Source organism: Macrobrachium nipponense, chromosome 37, assembly GCF_015104395.2.
Source record: "Macrobrachium nipponense isolate FS-2020 chromosome 37, ASM1510439v2, whole genome shotgun sequence".
NCBI lineage: Eukaryota > Metazoa > Arthropoda > Malacostraca > Decapoda > Palaemonidae > Macrobrachium > Macrobrachium nipponense.
This window is the reverse complement of record NC_061097.1, coordinates 25,174,279-25,199,040: the sequence shown is the minus strand read 5'-3', so window position 1 is coordinate 25,199,040 and position 24,762 is coordinate 25,174,279. Positions and strand designations below refer to the sequence as shown.

The 24,762-nt window shown below is 36.7% G+C and overlaps 1 pseudogene; it reads right to left on the bottom strand.

Annotated features, from left to right (window-relative positions):
• Positions 1-8,749: 8,749 nt before the first annotated feature.
• On the bottom strand, positions 8,750-16,065 carry LOC135209320 (uncharacterized; annotated as a pseudogene).
• Between the last annotated feature and the right edge of the window lie 8,697 nt (positions 16,066-24,762).

Here is a 24,762-nt window from a genome sequence, read left to right as displayed (position 1 = left end):
CGCGCCCAAGTACAGGTAAATCTATTATCGAGAAAAAAATTCCCCTTCGGTTAAGCATATATGAAAATATATTAATTCCGAGGTAGAGCGAATTAGATATTAAAAAGGACATTGTAGCTCGATGTATGTATATGAATCACGGTAATGTGATATGACTTATGTAAAATGCTACGTGTTGTCAAAAGCGCTACTTAACTACCGGAGTCGAGGCGGTTGATGTTGTCTCCAAACCAACGAATACTTCAGCGCGAGAAAGTATTTGAGGTGAGAGACGACATATACCTTTAAGCCTCCCGCGGTTGGGTGGTACCGCTTCCACTGACGGTCCTGGATTTATAATGTACCTGCGTTCGCGCCCAAGTACAGGTAAATCTATTATCGAGAAAAAATTCCCCTTCGGTTAAGCATATATGAAAATATATTAATTCCGAGGTAGAGCGAATTAGATATTAAAAAGGACATTGTAGCCGATGTATGTATATGAATCACGGTAATGTGATATGACTTATATATATATATATATATATATATATATATATATTATACGTGTGTGTGTGTATGTATGTATATATATATGTATATATATATATATATATATATATATATATATATATAAAACTGAATTTCATAAACAATTATGGAAGTTGAATTGATTTTCTTGGCCTCGTGTTAGATTTCAGGATATTTTTAGAGGATATTCACCTCGCATGTACGGGTTCTTACATTTCAAAGGTCCTTCCTTTTGCAAATTTACTTGGTTATAGAAACTAGAAGCCTGGAGGTTTTTGAGGATGTGCACAACATTATATATATATATAAAATGTTATTGTTTGTTTATAATAAATTATTTTTAAGTATTTTACACCTATCGAATATTAGTGACAAAATGCGGATGAAAATTTTCGAAATTTTGTCATTTCTGCCATAAATAGAATATTCCTGTCCTGTGAATAGGACTGTTTTCTTTTCGTACTGTTAGATTAATCTGTCTGAATAGGTAGTAGCGAGTTTTTTTTTTTTTTTTTTTTTTTTATTATCAATATCTTGATTAATATTCGGAGGTTGACTGACTCTGAGTAACAAATGAATAATGGTTTTTTTTTAATGAAATAAGATTTTATAAAGGTAACCTTTAGTTGGTCAACGCAAAGTTTTCGTCATTATTCTCATGTTGGAAAGAAAATTGTTGTAATCTTGGCGTGACCATGCGATCAGGTTTGGTAGTCTAATTTATGTGAAGTAGGCTTTGTACAGAAATGATAAGAATGTTGTATAACGTACTTGCAAATAATTATTCAGGTTCAGTGTAGAAAAGGAATAACAATCCCGTATGTAGCTCACTTGTAATTTATTTTTAAATGCTAGGAAGATTAGACAGTTTAGTTTTCTGTAAAAGAAAACTATTGAGATGGCTTTGTTTTACCGTCCGCACTTTTTCTGTCCACCCTCAGATCTTAAACACTACTGAGGCTAGAGGGCTGCAAATTGGTATGTTGATCATCCACCCTCCGATCACCAAACATACCAAATTGCAGTCTTCTAACCTCAGTAGTTTTTATTTTATATAAGGTTAAACTTAGCCATAATCGTGCGTCTGGCAAAGCTGTAGGAAAGGGCATCGTCGGTCCGTGGTGAAAGCTTCATCATGGGCTGCAGCTCATACAGTATTAGAAGCTGTACAGAAAACTCGATTGCGCCGAGGTAACACTGTTGCCTTTTTTTACTTGTTTACTATTATTAGCACGCCAGAGTAGTATGTGTTCGTGTACCCCAAACCCTGAAAACACTTCAATTGCTGTCCAAGGCTTCGTAGAAATTAAATCCACCAGTGAAAAATAATATCAATCCTGGTGCTCCAAAAGAGAGAGAGAGGAGAGAGAGGGAGAGAGAGAGAGAGAGAGAGAGAGAGAGAGAGAGAGAGAGAGAGAGAGAGAGAGAGAGAGAGAAATGAATAATTTCACTGTGCAATATTTAATTATATCCGACTCATTTTATGCAAATGAAGGCCCATTTAAAGGCAGAGGATGAACTTCGTTCTCCATTGATTACTTTTGTGGTTAAAGGTGAGTATTATTTCCGTTGGATGTGATTATATTAAGTTTCTCATAGATGCAAGTCGAAGAATTGTTGTGTTTTATGACGCATCAATTGAAATGCGATTATTGAATCACTTTATCCCCCGTACTATTCTCAAGATTAAGAAGATTATCTCTCTCTCTCTCTCTCTCTCTCTCTCTCTCTCTCTCTCTCTCTCTCTCGCTTCTGTCTACTTTCTCTCTCTCTCTCTCTCTCTCCTCTCTCTCTCTCTCTCTCTCTCTCTGGCATTACGACGTATATATCTTCACCTTAATGAAGGTGCGAGGTTTCGGATGACCTCATGAGGAGACGAGGTCTCGTGTTCCCTAATCGTCAAGCTGGAACAACCACCGCGGGAAGTCAGTCGAAGATAACAGGATTCGGCTACAGATATTGACTCAATTAACTCTGCTTGTGCTTCGGTCAATCAGGTTTAATAGTAATCTTATAAACATAGGATTGAGATGTACGTGTAGCATTGAAAGATACATATATAGCATTGAAATATACACATAGTATTAAATTATTGCTTTATACATATATAGCATTGAAATATACACGTAGTATTAATTATTGATATATAGCATTGAAATATACATACGTATATAATTGAAATATGCATGTGGTATTGAAATATGGATGTAGCATTGAAATATAAATATAGCATTAGCTATGCATATAGCATTGAATTGTACATACCACATTGAAATATGCATAAAGCATTGGAATAGGCACATGTCATTGAAATATACGTATGCCATTGAAATATTCACATAGCATTGACATATGCTCATATGATTGACATATGCACAAGACATTGGAATATGCCTATAGCATTGAAATATGCATACATCATTGAAATATGCACATAGAAATGAAATATGCACATAGCATTGAAATAAGCATTGAAATAAGCATTGAAATATCCACATAGCATTGGATTATGCACATAGTATTGAAATATGCACATAGCATTGAAATATGCACATATTGAAATATGCACATGACGTTGGAATATGCCTATAAATTGAAATATGCACATAACATTGAAATATGCACATGGCATTGAAATTTACATCGGCATTCTATGGGATACAAGTCCAGTAAAGTTAGCTGAAACACGCAAAACACTTGCTTTGCAGAGACACTTCAAGAGGCCGTACTTGCATAAGGCCAGCTGCATTGCTGTCTTTGGATTAAGCTGATCTTATGCCTGCATGGGTTCTTACTCCTTGGATAGCCCTTATTCTCGGTTTGTTTTCACATTTCTCTTTTTTGGACTCAGTCTCTGTAACTGTTATTCTTAAATCTTTCTGTAGCTGTAATGTTTTACTTTTTTCTCTGTAACTGTATTTTTTTAATCTCTTTGTAACTGTATTTTGTTTAACTCTTTTTGTCTGTAACTAATTTTTTAATCTCTCTCTAACTGTAATGTTTTACTTTTTCTCTGTAACTGTGACTTTACTTTTTCTCTGTAACTATAACTTTTTACTTTGTCTCTGTATCTAATTTTTTACTCTGTTGTAACTAATTATTTCGACTTTCTCGTTTAATTTTTCAACCTTCATTCAGAATGGACATCTGTCCATCTATCCACTACAGTTCGTAAATGTCGCCACGCCAAGGGATATTCCAGTTGTTTTGGAAATCATTATTCTTGATGGCCCAACAATATGAAATATGAAAAGATCATAGAAAATTGTGTGTAGTCTTTTGCTTATGGTTTTACGGTCATCCCCAAGGAGCTTGTACTGAACAGGCGCCGCAAAGGGAATTCTTTTCAAGAGGAGTTCGTGATCAATCCGTGACATTTATATCCGCTCAGCGCAGGTGCGAAAATCACTGAAGTGCAACCAACCAACCAGTCGTGTCCGAGTTTACATGTCGCTGAAATCTGATTAAGTCTGAATTGACAAAAAAATGTTACCTGATCTGCCCTTCTAAATATCGGTAACCCAATTTTTCCGATTTATGCCCCTTTTTGTGAGCTCATGAACTTAAACGTAGGTACGGAAGTCGTTTTAGTCAAGTAATTGGGGTTACCATATGGGTACCTTCCTTCTGAATTTCTTGAAGATCCGATGAAAATGGCTATTGGAAAATAACTGTATTATACTTGTTATTATAAAGTGTTATTGTACGTATTATTATAAGGACTTTGGTGAAATTCAGTGATAGTTCGAACAAACCAGTATTTGCGTTCTGATTCTTCCAGTATTACAAACAATAAACAGTGTTATTTATATGCATGTGTAAAATCACTTACGGATATAATGTATATAATTGTCGAACACTGTCCATGACCTACTCTTGAGCTAAATTGTACTATAATGAATGCAATAAATTCTTGAAGAATAATCGTTTTAGATATTTCAGAGATGGATAAATTTTATTGAAAAAATAATGCAGCGTTGCTCTTTAACAATTAGTAAGCATCAAGAAGATGATCGTTGCAAGAGTAGGAGCCTTTTTAAAAGTAGAGTCTTTATATGTCAACTTTATTTTCCATGATAGAATAATATTGCAATCACGAACTCTAACCCATAACTCGCTCTCGCCCGAAACGCACTGTCAGCTCTCCTTTTCGCATAGGAATTGGCAATTTTGGATGATGAATAGATTCGAATATTTGATTACCTCCTCTTAGAGGGTCCTTGAGAAGTAGTATATAAAGATCGTTTCCACTTTTAGTTCGTTCTTTAGCGACGCGAGTTGCAATGGTGGGGACATTTCTCGGAGATGGAAGTCTAATGAAGAGTGGGCGAAAGTGAATTAATGATCTTCCTTCATCGCGAATAACAAAGAGGCCTCTTCACACACGCGCGCGCACACAGACACACAAATATATTAATAGGAACAGTATGGCCAGGAGAAACTTCAGGATTTTCAGTTACAACTTTATTTATATCCATCCATCACCAAAGTTCCTGGATACAAATCCCATCATCTTCAGGGCAAAAAACAGGGAAAATGAAAATTCTATATACATTAGGGATCAGACTAAAATGGGGCACAGTAGTAAATTATACTTTAGAAAATTATATAGATAAATAATAATCCAGTATATCAATAAACTTCGAATTTTAGATGAAAACAAAATGGTAAATAATTAAACACGAGATTAACAACAAAGAACAAAGCTGCTAAGCATAATGACGCTTTGAGGAGAGAAAGAAATTAATGAAAAGAAACTGGAAAATTAACACGAAAACCACAAGTGAACATTGAGTAAATTATATCATTACTAAAGACAGGAAAAAAGTATTTAACATTAATCCTAAGAATAAAATATTTCTGTATATAATTACAAAAAGTGAAAAAAAGGCGAACAAAAAGCAAAAAACCACGAAACGAGAAACTTACCGGCACAGAAGAATGTAGAACAAGACTGAATAAGTCATTATTTATTTTTGACACAAAGGGAAGGCAAACACACAGAGGCGAGAAGGTAGCAAGGACGAATGGTCTATTTTGGTAATGTTTAATTGTACAGCAGTTGAATGATTGTTGAGTTAATTTCGTAAATGAAAGGTAGTAACTATACAATGAATAAATTTAAGTTATACTTAAATTTCCTAGAAAAAAACTAAATATTGATGGTTTATAAACAACAAGCACAAGTAAAACGGTAATTAAGCGCCTCAGTGGCGTGGTTGGTATGGTGTTGGCGTCCCACCTCGGTGGTCGCGAGTTCGATTCTCGGCCATTCCATCCATTGAGGAGTGAGAGATGTGTATTTCTGGTGATAGAAGCTCGCTCTAGACGTGGTTCGGAAGTCACGTCAAGCCGTTGGCCCCGTTGCTGAATAACCACTGTTTCCTTGCAACGTAAAAGCACCATACAAACGAACAAAACGGTAATTATAGTAATCGAGTCCTATACTTTAATTTTTATCGACGTGTTGGCGACCACGATTTAACCCTTAGTGCGCACAAATCAATCAAAGGAACAGAGTAGTCATATTAAGCCTGCTTAAAAACTCTCGACTCTCAACTGACTTAAGGTAAATGACCGAGCGGCCACCTTTATCAGAACGCGGCCACTTCCCGAAAAAGCGCTTCAATTATGCCGTTATTTCGCAATTTAGGAGAAAACATTCTCTTCGAGAGGAGCGTAAATTTCACGGTGTACTTCCCAGTGGGGGCCACCACTCTTGACCGATGCCCATGGCAGCGAATTCAAGTACGTTTTCGGAAAGGTGGTCGATATGTCACGGCTCGTTCAGTTCCCCTATCCATAAGATATTCGCCTTCCAAATGCTATAGAGGCAAGATGATCAAGCCAAAGTTTCATGGGTCGCGCCTTCCTCCGTCCTCGAAATCTCCTCACTCGGCCTTGGCGGAATTCACTGCTCCATGTCTTCGTGAAGCTCTCCAAAATATGAAATATCCAGAAAATCTAGAGTGGTTTGATGAAAACTCCGCTCTGGACTGGAATCTGGACTCTGTACTGAGCTGGGCTGGACAGCTTAACAGAAAAACTCGAAGGCAGAATCAGAGCATATTTAACTGTCAAACAGTCAGTTTAAAGAACTATCCAGGCTCAATAGTAAACAAACAAATTCTTAAATTACCCTATTACAATAAAACCGCGTATAGTTCAGACCATCACCAGGTAAACAAAAGACTTATATTGTATTCTTCAATTAAAAAAAGTATAAAGATATTTCTTTACAAGTGAGGGCCAAACCCAAATTACCTTGAATGCCCGACGTGCAAGGTTTGTCTTAATCCCAGTTCTTTGTATGATCTTGAACAGCCATATTTCAGCATTTACTATCATCCAAGGAAAGGACTGTAGTAATCGCAATTCCTCGTATCATCTGAGCAACCATTTTTCAGCATTTTATAGAATCCAAGAAATTGCCAGCGAGTATTGATGCAACCATCTACTTGAACACAAACCACAGAATATTTCCTCAAAACCTTTGTCGATGAAGGTGTTTGTGTCAGAATGGTGTAAAAAAAAACATAAGCTTAAAAAGAATATATAGGAAAGGGGAACATAAATGAGAAATCCCAGGGCTCCAATGCCAAAACAGCCTCATTCGTAGGGGCTCTATATGCAGAGAAGCATATTCTAAGAGACAATATCTGGGGGAGAGAAATAGGCTCGGCTATTCTCTATTGGATGTTGCATCTCTTTACAACGTTGAGAGAGAGAGAGAGAGAGAGAGAGAGAGTTTTCTTTACTGTATCTATGAGGCTTTCCTTAATTTCCTCCGTAGCTGGCGAATGCTTTTTTTTCTTCACATAAGAGAGGCTGGGAGAACTACTAGAAGCGAGCGAGTCTTCGTTTAAAATGAAGGGGGGGGGGGGAGAAGTTTTAAATGTGGTGGTGTTTCTGCTTCACCATCAGCGGTGTTGCGGTATTTATTTTACAGACGAGTGACCTCATAGCCACCCACATATGCGGGATTCCCACTATTTGCATATATGGGTTTATGCTACTGCCAACGTAAACATCAGATATATGTCCCCTCTCGCATACAAATGTTTCTAACGTAGACTTCAAATACTTTGTGTGTGTGTGTGTATATATAATATATAATATATGTACTACATCTACTATGCATTTCTTGGCCGTGTCCAATTGATTTTCGCTGATAAAATCCTACCAAAACATCGGATATGGGTCACATTTTGGAAATAGGTATTTGAAGCCACAGCTTAATTTTGGCAAAAAATAAAATGCAATAATGTCTAATGTGAATAATAAAGGCACTTACCAGAGTAAATCTAAGAAATTGAAAGGGTTACTTAGCTAAATTTAGACTCACCCAGAGAGAGACTATGTAGACGTCATTACTGAAGGCCCTCCCACTCATTGATACTCTACTGTAGTATGACGTAGTTACTAGACACTCTAGTCGCATAGCCACTTTATGAATGAAGACACACAAACAGCTACCCTATACACTTCTTCTCTCTCTCTCTCTCTCTCTCTCTCTCTCTCATCTCTCTCTCTCTCTATATATATATATAATACTATATATATATATATATATATATTATATTTATTTATATATATATTTATTTATATACTAATTTCCTTTAAGCATAACTACATTGTAGTGCAATATGATACTCAAATTAATTCAATAGCTCTAAGCACTTGGCTATAACATAAACTTTATAACCTCCATTCATCCAATTATTCTGCTGAACTGCATTAAAACTGAAAATGTGAAATAACTTAAACAAGGATTGAAAATATAAAACTATGTAAAAGCATATGTTGTTTTTTGTTTAAGATTAAGACAGAACTTGTTCGAATCTGAGTCTTGCTCATTGAGCACACCATAAGTAAAGAAGTTTCGTTACAAATATAGAAATCAATATTTCTACATGGGTAAAGGAAAAAAAAAAAAAGAAAATAGAGAACACACAACCAAAATAATTTTTATTCATTTTCATCATCGTCATCATCCAGGTATAGGTCTTCTATATCCTCGTCATCGTTGTCTAAGTTTATAATGATAGGTCCAACAGGCTCTTGAATGTTGTCCATTGACCAATACCAATCCTCAAAGGCTCGAGATCGTTTCACTGCAGACCCCCTGCCGCTTTCAGTGGCCAAAAGCTTGGCTTCCTTCAGTCTTGCCTGCAAGTCTGCCCGGGTGAATCGCTGTAAAGATGAACGCACATGACGTTTCATACACGCCCATGCTTGCTCAATGGCATTGAGCTCTGGGTGGGCAGGTGGCAGACGCACCACCTCGTGGCCCCACTCTCGAATTATGTTGTCCAGGATGTACTGTGGTTTTGGCCTGTTCTGTTGACATATGAGCAACAGCTCAGGTCTTGTGGCACCGTCTGGGGCAGGGATTCGCCAACTCTGAAGCCAGGTAATAAGGTCTGCTTTCTTGGTGGCCGTGGTAAGACACCGACACTCGTCTAATAGCTGGCTGTGATAAGGTGCGTTGTCGAGCACCAACACTGATGGTTCAGGCAGCAATGGTAGAAACTGCGTTGTTAACCAGCGTTTGAACAGCTCGCCTGTCTTTTCCCCGTGGTAATCGCCACTTGTACTCTTTGCAGGATAACAAAGGAAAGAGCCTTCAATAAATCCATTTGCTGTGCCAACTGCTACCACCACGAAGCGCTAAATTTGTAATATATTCTGACTCAAGAAGCGCAATTGAATCCCTCAAGAGTTATTCACATAACAACCCTTTAGTAAAGGAAATTAAACAAATCATCAAAAAATTATATTCACGTGGGGTTAACATTGAAATATGCTGGATTCCTGCCCATGTTGGAATCCAAGGTTATGAAAAGGCAGATGGAAGAAGACTCGCGCTAGAGCTTCGGAGCAGAGAGGACGTGTCTTGAGCTGCTCCCGCTTTCTGGTGTTTTGGCCTGACCTTTGGCTAGACTATAGAAGATGAATGGAAGGGACAACTTAAATGCTTTTGCCCCTTTGGGCAAACTTAAAAGAAAGGATTCGATTGGATTACATTTTTCTGTGCACCCGACGTATGACCTTGCCTGTGAAGTAATTTTCATGCATCTAGGTGTGAAAGAAGAAGACCTCTCCGGCTTTCAGCTAATGCTCAACAATAGGGTGATTATAAAATTCGCTGACCATACGCGGTTTGAAATGGTAGTAAAGGAATATGAGGACAAATCTATTGATATTGGTGAAGGTAAGACTGTAAGAGTTATTAATTTGAGTAGTGATTACACATATGTTTCCGTAAGATATGCACCGTTTGATATGGATGATGATTTGGTTATCGGTGTCCTAAGTCGTTACGGGAAGGTGCACTCTGTACGACACAACAGATTTTCCCACGGAAGAGCAAAGGGACTGTTGAACGGTATCCGAACGGCAAGGATGGAGGTAAGGGAAAACATTCCTCGTCGGTTAATATATGTGGACACACAGTAACTTTTATTTATCAAGGCCAACCTAAAACTTGCTATAAATGCGGAAGGACGACACATTTAGCTGTTAATTGTACAATGGAAAGCGAATCCAGGTTAAATGTTTTTAACATGGCCGATTTCCCGAATCTTCCTAAAATAAATGATGGTCCAGCTACATTAGAAATTGTTGAATAGGAGGTGGAGAAATGAGACCGGTGTTATGTCGAAAGCATCGAATGGTGGTGCTGATGAAGAATCAAAGAACGATCAGGGAGTGGCACACTTGAGAAATAGTATACCTGAAGATAATCAGCTGGAGTTGAACTTATTCACAGTCGAACCAAGCCTAAATACTGGTGTGCAGGAAATTGGTGATGAGGTAAGAGGTGATAATATCGATATTGATATTTTTAATACTGAAAATGATAGTAGGTCCCCTAGACTTCCGGACCCTTTGAGCATTCATTTTCGGGAAGGTTATAGTGAGCAGGGGCAACCTGATGTTCCGCAGATGGAGATGGATCATATGCATTTACGCAAGGAACAGATCAGTGATGATGAAGGATTAAAGGAAATGACTGTTACGGTGTCAGTGCATAAGAATGATGAGCCCACAGATGTGATGATCTCTGGAAATGATTCTGATATGGACTTGTGCAAGAATATAGTACTAGGTAATGAGGATGGATATGAAGAGCGAATCTTGGATACATCAACTGAAAGTCAGTGGAATAATTATGGAAAGGGTTGGCAAGATGAAGCTTACGAGAGAAGTCTTATCACAAGAGAAGAGGAAAGAAACGAAGACACAAAGCAACGACAACGTACCGAAAAAGAAGAAGTTGTGATTTTTTCTTCTGTCCATGGCTTTACTAATTGCAACGTTAAATGTCAATGGCTTAAACGATGTAAATAAACAGATGAAGGTAGCATCACTCATGGCGCAGTATAAGATAGACATTTTGTTGATACAGGAACATAACGTGAGAGACCTACGAGTCTTAAACTATTTAAGCAATTGTTGTAATATTATATTGAACTCGACGGTTTGTGTAAAAGGAGGGACTATGGTCTGTATTTCTAGAAAGAAGGAAATAGTGGTTTTGTCAACAGACAGAGATTGTAACGGGCGGATACTGGGTATTAGGGTAAGATTTAATGGTTGCATTATCCCTATTGTAAATGTATATGCCCCTACAGGTTCAGGGAGGACTAGAGAGAGAGAGGAGTTTTTTGGGAATGACCTCACCTTTTTTCTGAGACACAACCTTGATTCCCTGGTATTAGGTGGTGATTTCAATTGTGTGACTTGTCTCAGGGACTGTAGCAATGATAATAGATATTTGGTGTCCAAAGCTCTTGGTACTCTGGTCCATAATTTAGCTTTAAAGGATAATTATCATTTTTCTAGAGGTATCCCGGAATATACGTATGTTAAAGAAAATTATGGGTCTCGTATAGATAGAATCTACACCGTTAATTTGTTCCGTCACATTACGAGGGCACAAACACAATCCCGATTAGTTTTTCAGATCACAATATGGTCCTCTTGAGTATAAAGGTTATTGACTTAAAAACATCAACAGATTATTGGAAATTAAATGTAAAAATGTTGGATTCTGATAATATAGAAGAGCAATTTCAAGACTTGTGGAAACGGGTACAATCTTATAAATGTAAGTTTCCTGATATGTTGGAATGGTGGGATTGGGCAAAGTTACGATGTAAAGCTTTTTTGTTAAGTTTATCCAAGAAGATTTCACAGGAAAAATATGGTTTGTTGAACCTATTACATTGGAGGTTACAACAATTAAATGATGTTCATTATAGAACGGGGGATAAGTACGACATGATCCAAACACTGAAAAAGAGAATTTGTGACCTACAGAATGAGTTTTTGGAGGGTGTGAAGGTTAGGATAAAACTGATGAGATGTTGAAAGGTGAAAGAGTTTCTTCCTATCTGCTTGGCAAAGAGAAACTAAAAGAATAAATAATTGTTTACTAAACTTAAAAATTAAAATAAAAGATGGCACGACTGTTGAGGGGACGAATGCGATTTCTGTGCGAATTAGGGAATATTTTGAGAACATGTTTCGTTTGGTTTGAAGGTGACCGACAGTGTATGAGCCTTTTTCTCGATAAGTGTGGACCAGTGCTGAATAGTCAAAGCCTACAAGCTTTATCTACTGAGATTCAGTCAAAGGAGGTGTGGAATGCTATGGAAAAAATGTGTAATGGGAAAACTCCCTGGGTGCGATGGTCTCCCTATTGAATTTTACAAGAAATTTTGGAAGAATATTATAAAACAGGATTTTATAACTGTATTAAATTATGTATGTGATGTAAAGCGAATGTCCAAGAGTCAGTATGTAGGTGTAATCAAACTACATGCAAAAAAAGGTGACCTTGCTCTAATAGAAAATTGGAGACCTATAACGTTGTTAAATACTAATTATAAGATTTTTGCCAAGGTTTTAAAAAAAACAGGTTTGAGTCTATATTGGACAACATAATTTCCCCTGAGCAATACTGTGCAGTCAAAGGGAGATCGATTGTTCAGTGTAACAGTACCATACGAGACATCATGTTTTTTATTCAAATGAAAATAAAGTAGATGCTGCCATCTTGAGTCTCGATTGGTCAAAAGCTTTTGATAGAGTGCATATTGGTTTTGTATATGAGGTGTTAGCAAAATTTGGTGTTCCGACAGAGTTTATTGATTTAATAAAAAATATTATATTTACAATGTGTAAGTCATGTAAGTATTAATTTTTTTGGCTGTCTAAGCAGTTTCCTTTCCTGTCAAGAGGTCGGTGAGGCAAGGCTGCCCTATGTCAATGTTGCTATTCTGTATTTTTTCAGGAACCTTTCTATAGGGCAATTCAAGAAAGTAACGATATAATTGTATTAGTCTTCCAAACCAGGACAGTCGTGAAAGTACAAGGGTTTGCTGACGATTCTTACGTATTTGTGTCAACAACAAATTCGATAACAGCTCGTTCCAAGCTCATTCAGCACTTTGAAGTCGCGACAGGTGCTAGACTTAACAAAGAAAAAACTACAATGATGGTTTTGGGCAACTGGATTAACAGCAGGATTGGCCTTTTGAGTGGATACGGGTTGTTAATAGTATGGTTATTTTTGGTATTATCTTTTGTAATAACTTTGATTTGATGCACGAGGAAAACTGGTCTGTTATCGCGAATAAGGTTGAAACTGCCGTAAATATGTTGAGTATGAGGAAGTTGTCAATTTTCCAAAGAGTGTAATTGTAAATTCTTTGATTTTATCAAAAGTATGGTATATGGCCCATACGTTACCCCAGTAAAGAAATATATTTGCAAGATTAATACGTGTATCTTTCGGTACATCTGGAAGGGATGTACAATCCAATAAAAAGGGCTACGTTATGTTTACGTAGAAGTGAAGGGGGTTTGGGATATTTGATGTGTACTATAAAACTCAAGCTATCTTCAGCTGCACTGTATTAAAGGATGTGTTAAGTGGAACTGGTTTGAGTGTGTATTATTGTAAACTTAGATTTAGTTATTTGTTGTCATTAAGAGATATAGTTGACGTATCTTATGTGACACCGTCGTTCTATTCGAGTGCCATTGAGTAATAAGGAAAATGCATAGGCTTAAAAACTTTCCGTATGTTACATGCAAGGCAGCTTATTATTATCTCAAATTGTCTTTAAAAACCAAGCATTGAGAGTGATTACCCGCTACTAGATTGGGTGTTGATTTGGAAAACGTATTAATGTTCCTTTTATTGGTACTTTGGAGAGGGAATTTATATACAAATATATTCACGGGATTTTGGCAACAAACCACAGACTGAAGATTTTAAACATTAAAAGCTCAGATTTATGTGATAACTGCAGTGAAACAGAATTTATATTGCATATTTTTTTATTTTTGTAACCAAATTAAGCCAATTTTGTTGTATTTTTCAAAAAAGTGTTGGTTGAGATTTGTGATATGAGCCCGGATAACTTTATAAAGATTTTAATGTTTAATTTCCACTGCAAATTGAAACAAGATGATAATAGTGCGTTAGTTTTATTGACAGGTTACTTGTATGCAATGTGGGTGGGTAAAGTGAAAAAGAATGTCGTTGTTTGATTTGATAATGTATCTTAGGGTAAACTTAATTATGATAGATGGGTTTTGCGATACATAAAAAGAACTTTGGTAAGGTTTTCTCAAGGAAATATATGGAATATGTTTTTTAGAAAAGGCTGCCTCAATTTTGTATGATGCTGTTCTTAACATTTACGGTCTGTTAGCTCGAATTCTGTCCAAGAAGGGTATTAATTATTGTGTGTGACTCGGTTGAAGACTCCTGTCTAAAAATGTAAGGAAATTATTGTGAGCTGAATGTTTGTACATTTTTTTGTATACAAAAAAAGTGCTATTGAATTTATTAAGTGCTGTATATGAAAAATAAAATTAATATTGCTTCTTAACATATGTAATAAAAAATGTATTGTACATTAGAGATTTTAAATAAAAGAAAAAAAAAAAAATAGCTGGCTGTGATAAGGTGCGTTGTCGAGCACCAACACTGATGGTTCAGGCAGCAATGGTAGAAACTGCGTTGTTAACCAGCGTTTGAACAGCTCGCCTGTCTTTTCCCCGTGGTAATCGCCACTTGTACTCTTTGCAGGATAACAAAGGAAAGAGCCTTCAATAAATCCATTTGCTGTGCCAACTGCTACCACCACGAAGCGCTAAATTTGTAATATATTCTGACTCAAGAAGCGCAATTGAATCCCTCAAGAGTTATTCACATAACAACCCTTTAGTAAAGAAAATTAAACAAATCATCAAAAAATTATATTCACGTGGGGTTAACATTGAAATATGCTGGATTCCTGCCCATGTTGGAATCCAAGGTTATGAAAAGGCAGATGAAAAGGCCAAGTCTGGGATAAATTCACCAATTTTTGACAATAAATTGCCTGCTACAGATTATATAAACTCAGTGAAGCAGTGCATAAAAGCAAAATGGCAAAATCTGTGGGATAGTGAAGTAGACACCAATAAATTAAAGTGCATCAAACAGAAAGTAGACTTGTGGAATACATCAGTACAAAATGAAAAACGAGCTGAAGTAATATTAACAAGATTACGAATAAGCCACACAAGACTAACTCACGAGTATTTAATGATAACTCCACAAGGGAACATCCCTCATTGCAATGTGTGCAATACAATTTTAACAGTCAAGCATATTTTATGTGAATGCCTAATTTTTAATAGAGAAAGAAATTTATATTTAAGCAATAAATCATTATCAGAAATACTATCAGAATCAGATCATTTTTCTTTATATAGAGTATTAATATTTAAAAAAAAGACTAATTTGATTAATAAGATTTAACATATACCGTTTTAAATAGATGATTTTTGTCATTTTTATCTATTTCAGTCTTTTATAAGTTCAATTCATATTTTTAATTCCAACCTCATATATCACTTAACAATCCCCTCATTTATCATTAATTTATTATAATTCATTAACTTCATTCCATACCATTCCATGTTTTAGACATAACATTTTATGAGCGTATTTTTTAAATAATTTCCTCCCGAATGATTTCGGGCCAGCACTGTAAGAGTCTGGTTAGACTCATTGGGCTGGTAAATCTTAACTTTATAATAATAATAATCTCCCTCGCCAGGTGGTACCTGTCGGCTATGCGTGGCACTGGTAGCAGGTTGTGCGGTGTCCACCCACTCTCTGTTGTGGCTCATTCTGGTGGTGAACCACGTCTCATCGACATATACTATCTCCCTTCCATCTTCTCGATGGCGCTTCAGAGCCCGGAGAGCCCCGATCCGTCGGCAAACCACATCAATGGACTCTTTTGCAAGATACATCTTTCGTTAGGACGTTTTATATCTGAATCCCATATCTTGCAGGAGCCGCCACACCGCTATCTCGGAGGTTGTTTCAGGGATTATGGTGGCTGTCTTCAAATCTGTCATCAGGGTTCTAACAGTAAATACTTGCTTTGCAGCAAATATCTCGTGAACAAACCGACGAATGGCACCCACTGTAAAATTATCAGACTTGTGGTATAGGAAATACTTCGCCAGCAGACTCATGTGAGATCACTGATCTGTTACGGTGAACAATCTTCCTCACAGAAAGCGACGTGATACCCATGAAATTTGCCACACGGTCGTAGGGCCTGTGTGGACAAAGACCAGTATTTAGCCAGTGAATAAAAATGCATTATATGTTATACTTTGTTTTCTCTACGCACACGTTCATGCAGAGAAATTGATAATATTATAAGTCATAATAATCACATTAATATTCGTCACAGTTTTTATCATTATTGTTGTTATTTATATAATCATCATTATTGTTATTATTCATACTTCGACATCAAGGAAGAGTATGAGTAGAATATTTAGAGATATATAAATGCTTTACATATATGAACTTAGACATATATAGTACATACATGCACATACACATAATTTATAAATAAAGCTTTATATATAAATGTGTGTGTGTGTGTAAGTACAGTATATATATATATATATATATATATATATATATATATATATATATATATATATATATATATATATATAAGAGAGCAGTAGAATAGGTAAATTGTGAGATAGTTTGCAGTCAAGAAAAAATCTGTCATCTCTTATTCTTATTGTGAAAATTTAGAAATACATTAATATAAACAAAATGTCTTTATATCATTTTTTTTTTCCAAACTCGTCATTCAAGTATGACCCTATAAAATTTAATTTAGGCTTCATGTCTGAATCATTTGGTGTTTGTGCATGATCTGTTATCCACTCACCTGTTAATATTAATCATATGACGCATGCGGTTATTTTCTTTATTGCATACTGCAAAAACACGCAGCACGAAAGCAGTCTTGCAGCTACGAGGACAATTTGCCAGGCCTGCCATAAGTGAAGCACCAGACAGCAGTCACGTAGAACAGATTGGCTTTGACGTATGAATGTTCTGCTGCTCCTCCTCCTGTTATCGGCGTGGTTTACTGTTGTGAATGGAAAGTTTACTGGGTATTACGTTCTGACGTCATAAGGTTCCACGTCACAACTAGCCTCTCTCTTGGGTGCTTCTTAAATTTAGCTAAGTTACCCTTTCAATTTCCTTATATTTACTCTGGGTAAGTGCCTTTTTATTATTCCCACATTTATGACATTACTGCATATTTTTGCCCAAATTAGGGCTTGTGAACCTTCAAATACCTCTGTTCCAAAAAAAATTGTGACCCATATCCATATTGTTTTTGGTAGGCTTTTATCAACGAAAAATCAATTTGGACACGGCCCTGAAATGCATAGAGTAATATAATATTCTAATATAATTATATATTAATATTTATATATAATAATTATATGAAATAATATAATATACGTAATATAAGTAATATTTACATATCTAATAAAAGGAGCCCCCAATGGAAAAACGCCAAAATAATATGGAGTCCCCCTTTCCTTTTTAGTTTAGATGGCATTCTGTTTGTAGCAGAGCATTTTTAATCAAGTCATGATATGTTAATGCATTGTATACACACACCTCACACACACCTCACACACACACACCCACACACAACACATATATATATATCTAATATATTATATATATATATATATATATATAATATTATTATTACTAGTTATATATATATATATATTCTAGGCTATCTTCTCGCCTAAAGAACTAAAAGGTAGCATGGAGTGTGGCAGGCGTTTTGGGGCTTCTCTTGTTATGCCAGGAACAGTTTAAGATGAATATTCCTTAGGATTCCAAAGAAACCGTCATAAATCACATGCGTTAATAAAATAAAATAAAATTGGAAAAGTAATCCCACAATAATATGTCCTGATCTTGTTATTTTAAAAAAGAAAGTACAAAGCAGAAAGCTTTCGAAGACCTGCCAACGGTCCTCCTTGTCAATCTGAATACAATTATTAAGCAAGTGACCATACAAGAACCTTTTTTTGTTTTTTTGCCTCGTTTACCAAATAGCCTTTGTTTGATGCATGGAGTTGGCTCATTCCGACGTTAATCCCCTCGTTTCCTCCAAACAGCAAAACCGCAGCTAATCCCGCCTAGATCATTCGAAGTGGCGGTTCTCTCTTGAAATTCGTTTTGATCTGTTTGTCCATAGCAGCTTGGGCGGCCTTGAAACAAAGGACACGGGATGTGTCCCCCTGTTAACCGTGAACGAAAGAAGAATGAGGCAGCGGTCAAAGTATCAGAGGTGGCTAGATTAATTGGGTTGTTATTACTATGCAACCTTTTTCTCTGTTAAATAATCTCTTATAAACTGACTGCAGTATTATTTCATTTAAAATAAAATCTTTGCGTAAGGATTTATTGCCTTCCATAGAGAGACCCCCTGTTCAATCAATTGCTCTTTCAACTGAACCTTCTAATAACCTGGTATCCTTACTCATTGAAAATTACTTTTGACCTCGTTTCCCCAAGATTTATGCGGTGATCGTCCTATAAATAACTGTGGGAGACTCGTGCATTATTCTCAGCCATGTAAATTAATAAGCTCTTTTTGTTGTTCATTAACTTCTGATTGGTATCCCCCTCCCAAAGGTTTCCTCCGTAATATTTTCTTAATCGCAATCCAGACAAGGTATTTTCATAAACAACCCAAAATTTTCTTTTGTTAAAGCTTTGGTTGGAGTTATTAGTTTTGGCATTAAAGACAGCCTTTGAGTTTGTTCTTCTTAAGTTGAAAGACCAAGGTTGGCGTTTCATGAACCTTTTTCATTTACTGTTTTTCTAATATTTCGTTTTTAAGTTGGATTAAATGTAAGGTTGAATACTTTTTTTTTATTCTTTTTTTACCCCTCAGTACTCGACATTTTTAATATAGAAAATCCTTTTGGCTTTAGTGAGGGCAATTATCTATGAAATTTGTTGGAAAATTATGCTATCCGGAAAATTTCAATAAGATAATGCCTTCACCAAAGCCAAATTCTGTTTTTAACTGTTAATTTTTTTATGAGACGCCAATTGCTGTAGTAATAAGGATTTTTAATCGTTAATGATTAGTTATTTTTTAATTTTTAAAAGTATTGCCGGTTCAAAAGAATGGTTTTATAGTTAATACATATATACTTATATATCATTTAAAATTAATATGTATAGTGTGGGCATAGTGTCGTTTATTCCAAAAAGACAATAACTTAATAATACTTAAGAAAAAGGCACGAAACGGATAATAGAAGGAAGAAAAGGAAACAAAGGGAAGGAATACGATTAATCTGATTTTTCTTAGCGAAGGGATTTTGTTTAACTCCAAACATTAGGCTTTTAGCCATTAGACATCTGGTTTTCAATCTCCCCCCGAAAAAGCCCTTCTGTCCGTACCAGCGATTAGTGAACCAACAAGAGATTATAATCGACCGAGGGATTATCGCCCAGGCATCTTCGAGAAATTGGAAAACTTACTTCTCATTAGCGGTCCTATGAACTAATTCGCCGTTCCCTTTCGTGAACAGGTCAGAGAGAGGCCATCTGCATAACGTTTAAAAAAAGGCAATTCTAATGACCCGTTGTTCAAAGGTAGGGGAGTGCCGAACTCTTGTAAGCGCTCGCCCCACTCTCGAGATAGACCTAAGGAACTTCGACTAATCAAAAGCCATGGAGTGTTGGTCAAATACGACAGCCCGCCCAAAAGTAAGTATCAACGAATGACCTTTATGGAGGTTACCAAGGGATACGCCCCTAAGAAGCCAAGGGACATGAATAAGGTGGCGTAATACAAATTTACTGAAGCCCTACAGAATCATTGTAAAAGACATTCACAGGAAGGCGGTCTTGTATTAATGTCTGTAGCCACTAAGACACAAAATAGTCTTTCAGAAAAATGCCCACCCACCCAGTCGGAATGAAATCAAAAATTTCAAAGGCGGTAGCTAAGGAGATTCCATCCTAAACAAAAGGGCCCAGACCAGAGAGAGCGGAGAGAGCAGGAAAAAGGGGAATAAACCAAGTAACAGAAAGAAGTCGAAGAAGAATAAACGACAAAAGAGGGGTGAACGAGGAGAAACCAAGTGGCGGCAGCAACAGGCCAGAGTAAGAAGAGAGAAAGACAGAAGAATCCCCAGAAGAAGAATACAGGTTGCAAAACAAGTGTGGTGTTGGCGAAGTCCAATCAAAGACATGTGAAAAGTGACCAATCCAATACCTCCAGTAAAATTTCCCCTCGTGCTATAGAACTCGTAATTGCAACAATGTGACAATTAAGTTTATCAAGTCCAGAGCCCAGTAACTCAGAAGGTGGAAAAACCCTTGGTAATAATCCCTAAACGAAGAATAAAACGTAATTTTTGTTTATGAACATATCAATTAATTTTCTCATGCCAAAAAATTAAAGAACCCTTGTTGCTTAAGTTCTCCAAAGTATTAGCCTCCAGTGTCGGCAACACGTTAACCTTAAGATCTTGTGCAAAGAAAGTAAGTAACCGTCCACAGATTTATTGGTGGCAGAGGCGACGGGAATACGAATGAAAGATAAAGATTGAATAATAGTTGACAGGATTAATTGATGTCGAGCGGTAAAGGCGGTAAGGAAATAGGAAGGACCAAAAAGAGACAGCAAAGAAATGGTGATTAGCGACGTGGATACGAAGACACGAATTGACAGTTAAAAACAGCGGCAGCGAAACAGAATCAAAAAGTTTAGTGTCCGGGTCATAAGAGATTTTCAAGTCCATTCACGCCACTCCAAAATAGAAGTTCTCCCCTAAAGGAACAGTACCAGTGCTTCCCCAAATTCAAAGACAGTTATCGAGTCGTAACAATTAAAACGCCTCCAAAAAAAAAAGCAACCCACAACTTCACGAAGAAAAAGCCTCCAACTTCCGAAAGAACAAGATCAGGCGTTTTACCAAGAAGAACAAGATGTCGAAAGCATAAGGCAAATATATCAAAGGAAAGAAAAGAAAACAATCCCGAAAACGCATCCGTCGAACGCAATCCTGGCCTGTGAGGAAAAGGAAAGAGAGAGGAGAGAGGTCCCCTTTCCCCGAAGAGAAAGAAGAAGAGAGAGAGAGGGGAGGGGGAACCAACACATCATTCAACCGCGCTTGGTTAGGTCGAACGCCAAGCTTTCAGTCAGACGTAACCCGGGTGTCCCGAACGACGACGAAAAGAAGTTAAGTCCAAAATAAATTGTCCCACACTTACCATAACATTAAAACTTTATTAAGAGTAAAGAATTACGCAATTAAACATTTCAGTTTAGACCACATTCCTGGTATTTCAGAATTGAAAAAGGAAGATTTTCCACACTGAACCCTTTTTTTTTGGCCAACGAACTCATATTTTCTTCATTTTTACTAAATTTATAAACTAATCAGCTACTAAGACCTTTTCCCGAACATTTTGTAATTTACTAACCAATAACCTTTAAATTTTAAATTTGAATTTTGATTGTGTCCCATTTTTTAAATGTTATTTTTTTTGTGATTTTGGGTTGTTTTGTGATTTCCTTTGTACTTTTGTTTTTTTTTTTTGTTTTAAGTAATTTGCTTTTTACTTTTGAATTCGTTACGTCGAATTGAAATGTTTACTTGTTTTTTCTTTGGTTGTTTAGGAAAAATTAACAAGGTAACTTCAGCACGGGAGGTCTCTCGTTAAGCGTAACACTTTATTAACTGGTCAGTTCAAGTTATCGTTTTAACCAGTACTGTTTAAGAGGGTTTTTTGTTTTGTTTGTTTTAAGAATCGCTTACCGCTTAACGTAAAAAGACCTTTGGAGCAATAATTTTCTGGGGAAAATTTCTTTTGTATTTTTTATGGTGATCGAAATACTTTAGTAAAAAACAAATTTATTGTTTATTATCATTTTCTTTTGGGAAATTATTACTGGTCATTAACTTTGATACTTTTAATGATACTCAGTACTTAAGGAAAATTTCCATTAACGAGTTGATGGTCAAAGGGAAGAACCGACTCCTGAATCGAAAACGATAACGAAAGAACCCGCCTGTGCCTCAACGAGAAAGTCAAACAAGGAAATTAAAACCCAATGCCGGAAGGTAACACAGTCCGCGAATTCGGAGCGGCAGCAGTAATGGGAACACAATAAGGGTACATTTGTGAATTCAATCACATAGCTAAATTTTGCGGAAGAAAAGGATGGTCAGTTAGCTTGTAACTTGAAAACTGGAATTGAAGCAAGTGAGAAACAACGGCCTAGAATAGCATAATAACGGGGTGACCAGATAGAGAAAAGCTTATTTGAACGCCAAATAGATTATCTTGATTTGGGAAGCCGTGGAGGACTTTAGAAGCGATAACGTCCACCTCCGAGACTTACCGAAGATCTTAAGAATTGGGAAGAATTTGAAACAGTATTTCAGGAAGGTTTAATTCCACCAGTTTGGTGAAAGAAGATCCCGTTACCTAGCTTGGCAAGGATTAGTGCGTCCAATTTAAGTTTAGACGAAAGACTTGTTATCAAGAGTTTAGCTCTCAGTTGTATAACCAAATATGAAATGAATGGGGTAACTTCAATGGGGAAACCAACAGGTTGGATAGGGAGGTCAAAAGGAGGCAAAGCAAAAAAAATGCTATGAGTCCATGTTAAAAAAATATTTAGACTAGCAAATAATGGATTTGGAAGCCTGCCAACAAGAAGTCATTGCAAGGATGAACCCGTAAGTGGGATACATCCGATTGATGTAAGCAGAGCTTGAAGAGGGGAAAGGAAACAAAAATCCTAAGGTAGCGGCCTGAAGGGAATCCTATATACAGACCTTTAGGGTCGCTATGGAGGAAAAAAGAAAAGGGGTTCCAAATATAATCTAAGGACCCATCTAGAAATCAAAGAATAAGATGCCCAGGTAAAATCTTCTCCAAGGAGGATTTTCCGATAGTCACGTTTTGTTATAACTGTCAAAGAATAGGAGGACATTAATGCCAGTGACTGCCAGGGGAGGGATGCCTTCTGTCCTTTCCATAAGAGAACAGGAACATAGTGCTCGAGAATGCAGAAATAAATTGTTTCAGCTCCTAGAAGAGTAGATCTCAGTTCGGAGAAGGCAGAAAAGGTAGAACCAATAGGTCAATCTCCCCCAGTTAGAGGAAATAGAGATTCCGCCCAAAATAGATCTCCCAAATCAAACAGCAAGTAATAGGGTATCAACCGCAAGTCTCAGTCCAACTTTCGGACGACGCAATGGGAAAATTTTTCTGCTTACTGGGTACAATGAAATCTTCCTCTATAACAGAGGAGAACGTCCGGAAAATGTCCAAGGCTAAGCCCAGCTACACAAGGTTAGCAAAGTTGATGTAGGAAATGAATATAATTATAAGACCATTATTTCCCCGCCACATGGTCGGTCCTAGATAAACCTATTATTTAACATTCTTTTGATACAGGTAGTCCTAAGAATATCAATGTCAGAAAAGGTTGTTATCGGTTGTATTTTTCCTCACTTAAGATTGAACAATAGCGGGGGGTAGAATTGTAGAATCCACAGACGTCCAGGTTTATGATATCCACGTAATTGGACAGTTAGATTTTCCAATTTAGGCTAAGGAAGAATTGCTCTAAGAGAAAATGTTTCTGGTAGCCGAGATAATACAATTAGCTTTTGCCCATTTGCTGATAGGTGATCCGAAACTTATGGCTAGACAAGGGATAAGCATTGATGCCCCTAATGATAACAACTTAGTGATTTAAAAACGGTTCTTGAGATTTCTAGAAAATCCAATAATGCAACGCTAATCCAAAAACGAAGAAGAACTCAAACCAGAATACCCACCTGAAGGTTATTTTAAAAGAAGGATAAGACGGAGGGAAATAATTCCAGAATGCATCAAACAAAGTTCCACAAGCAGATCATTAACCCTCTTAGAATCAAATCAATGCACTTATTTAAAGTTAGGAGGGAATTAATTAAGACTTAAAACCAGGAGAAAAGTACGTGGGTAGAATGTACAGTAAATTCCAATTTTTTGAAGGGAAGGAAATTTCCTCCCACGCTTACTGAAAAGAGTCGCAACGTAAACCGGAAGTACCATTTTATTCTTCTAGTTTAACACGAAGTCCAAGACCAGGGCAAAATAGCGTTACAGATTACGAATAACAGAGGATGGAAAGGTTAAATTAACACCAGGTACCGAAGAATGGCCTTAAGCATAAGTATACTCCCATACCTATCCGAGTTTGTAGAAAAGGGAAACATGGTAGCAGCGATCAGTAAAGGAAATGAAAATTATGCTCAAGGACATAGAACTGAAGAAGAGCTAAGATAGGATTTCATTTAAAGGACATTAAGGAAAACCAGTTAGAGGAAAGAATTCCATAGACTTAACCTGTGCGAAATATAAAATGATATATGTCGCCTCTAAGACGGCGACACCTTGGGAATACCACGCGAAATAACGCACAAGATAGACCATTCCATCAAAACACCAAAAGCCAATTTACATACCAGCTTACAGAGTAGCACATTCCCTAAAGGAGATCATTGAAAGAGAAGTACAAAGAATGAATAGGCAAGGAATAATAGAACCATCTAAATCCCCATGGTCTTTTCCACTTTTGCTAGTTCCTAAAAGGGACAAAAACTTATAGAATAGTTGTGGATTTCAGAAAATTGAACCAAATTACTGAAAATGATCCTTATCCAATGCCGTCAATGCGAGATCTAATCGCCACTATAGGGTCCAAGAGATACTTCACCACAATAGATTTATTGCAGGGATTCTTGCAAATCCCTCTAGACGAAGAAAGTAAACCTTTGACTGCTTTTTCCACTAGTAAC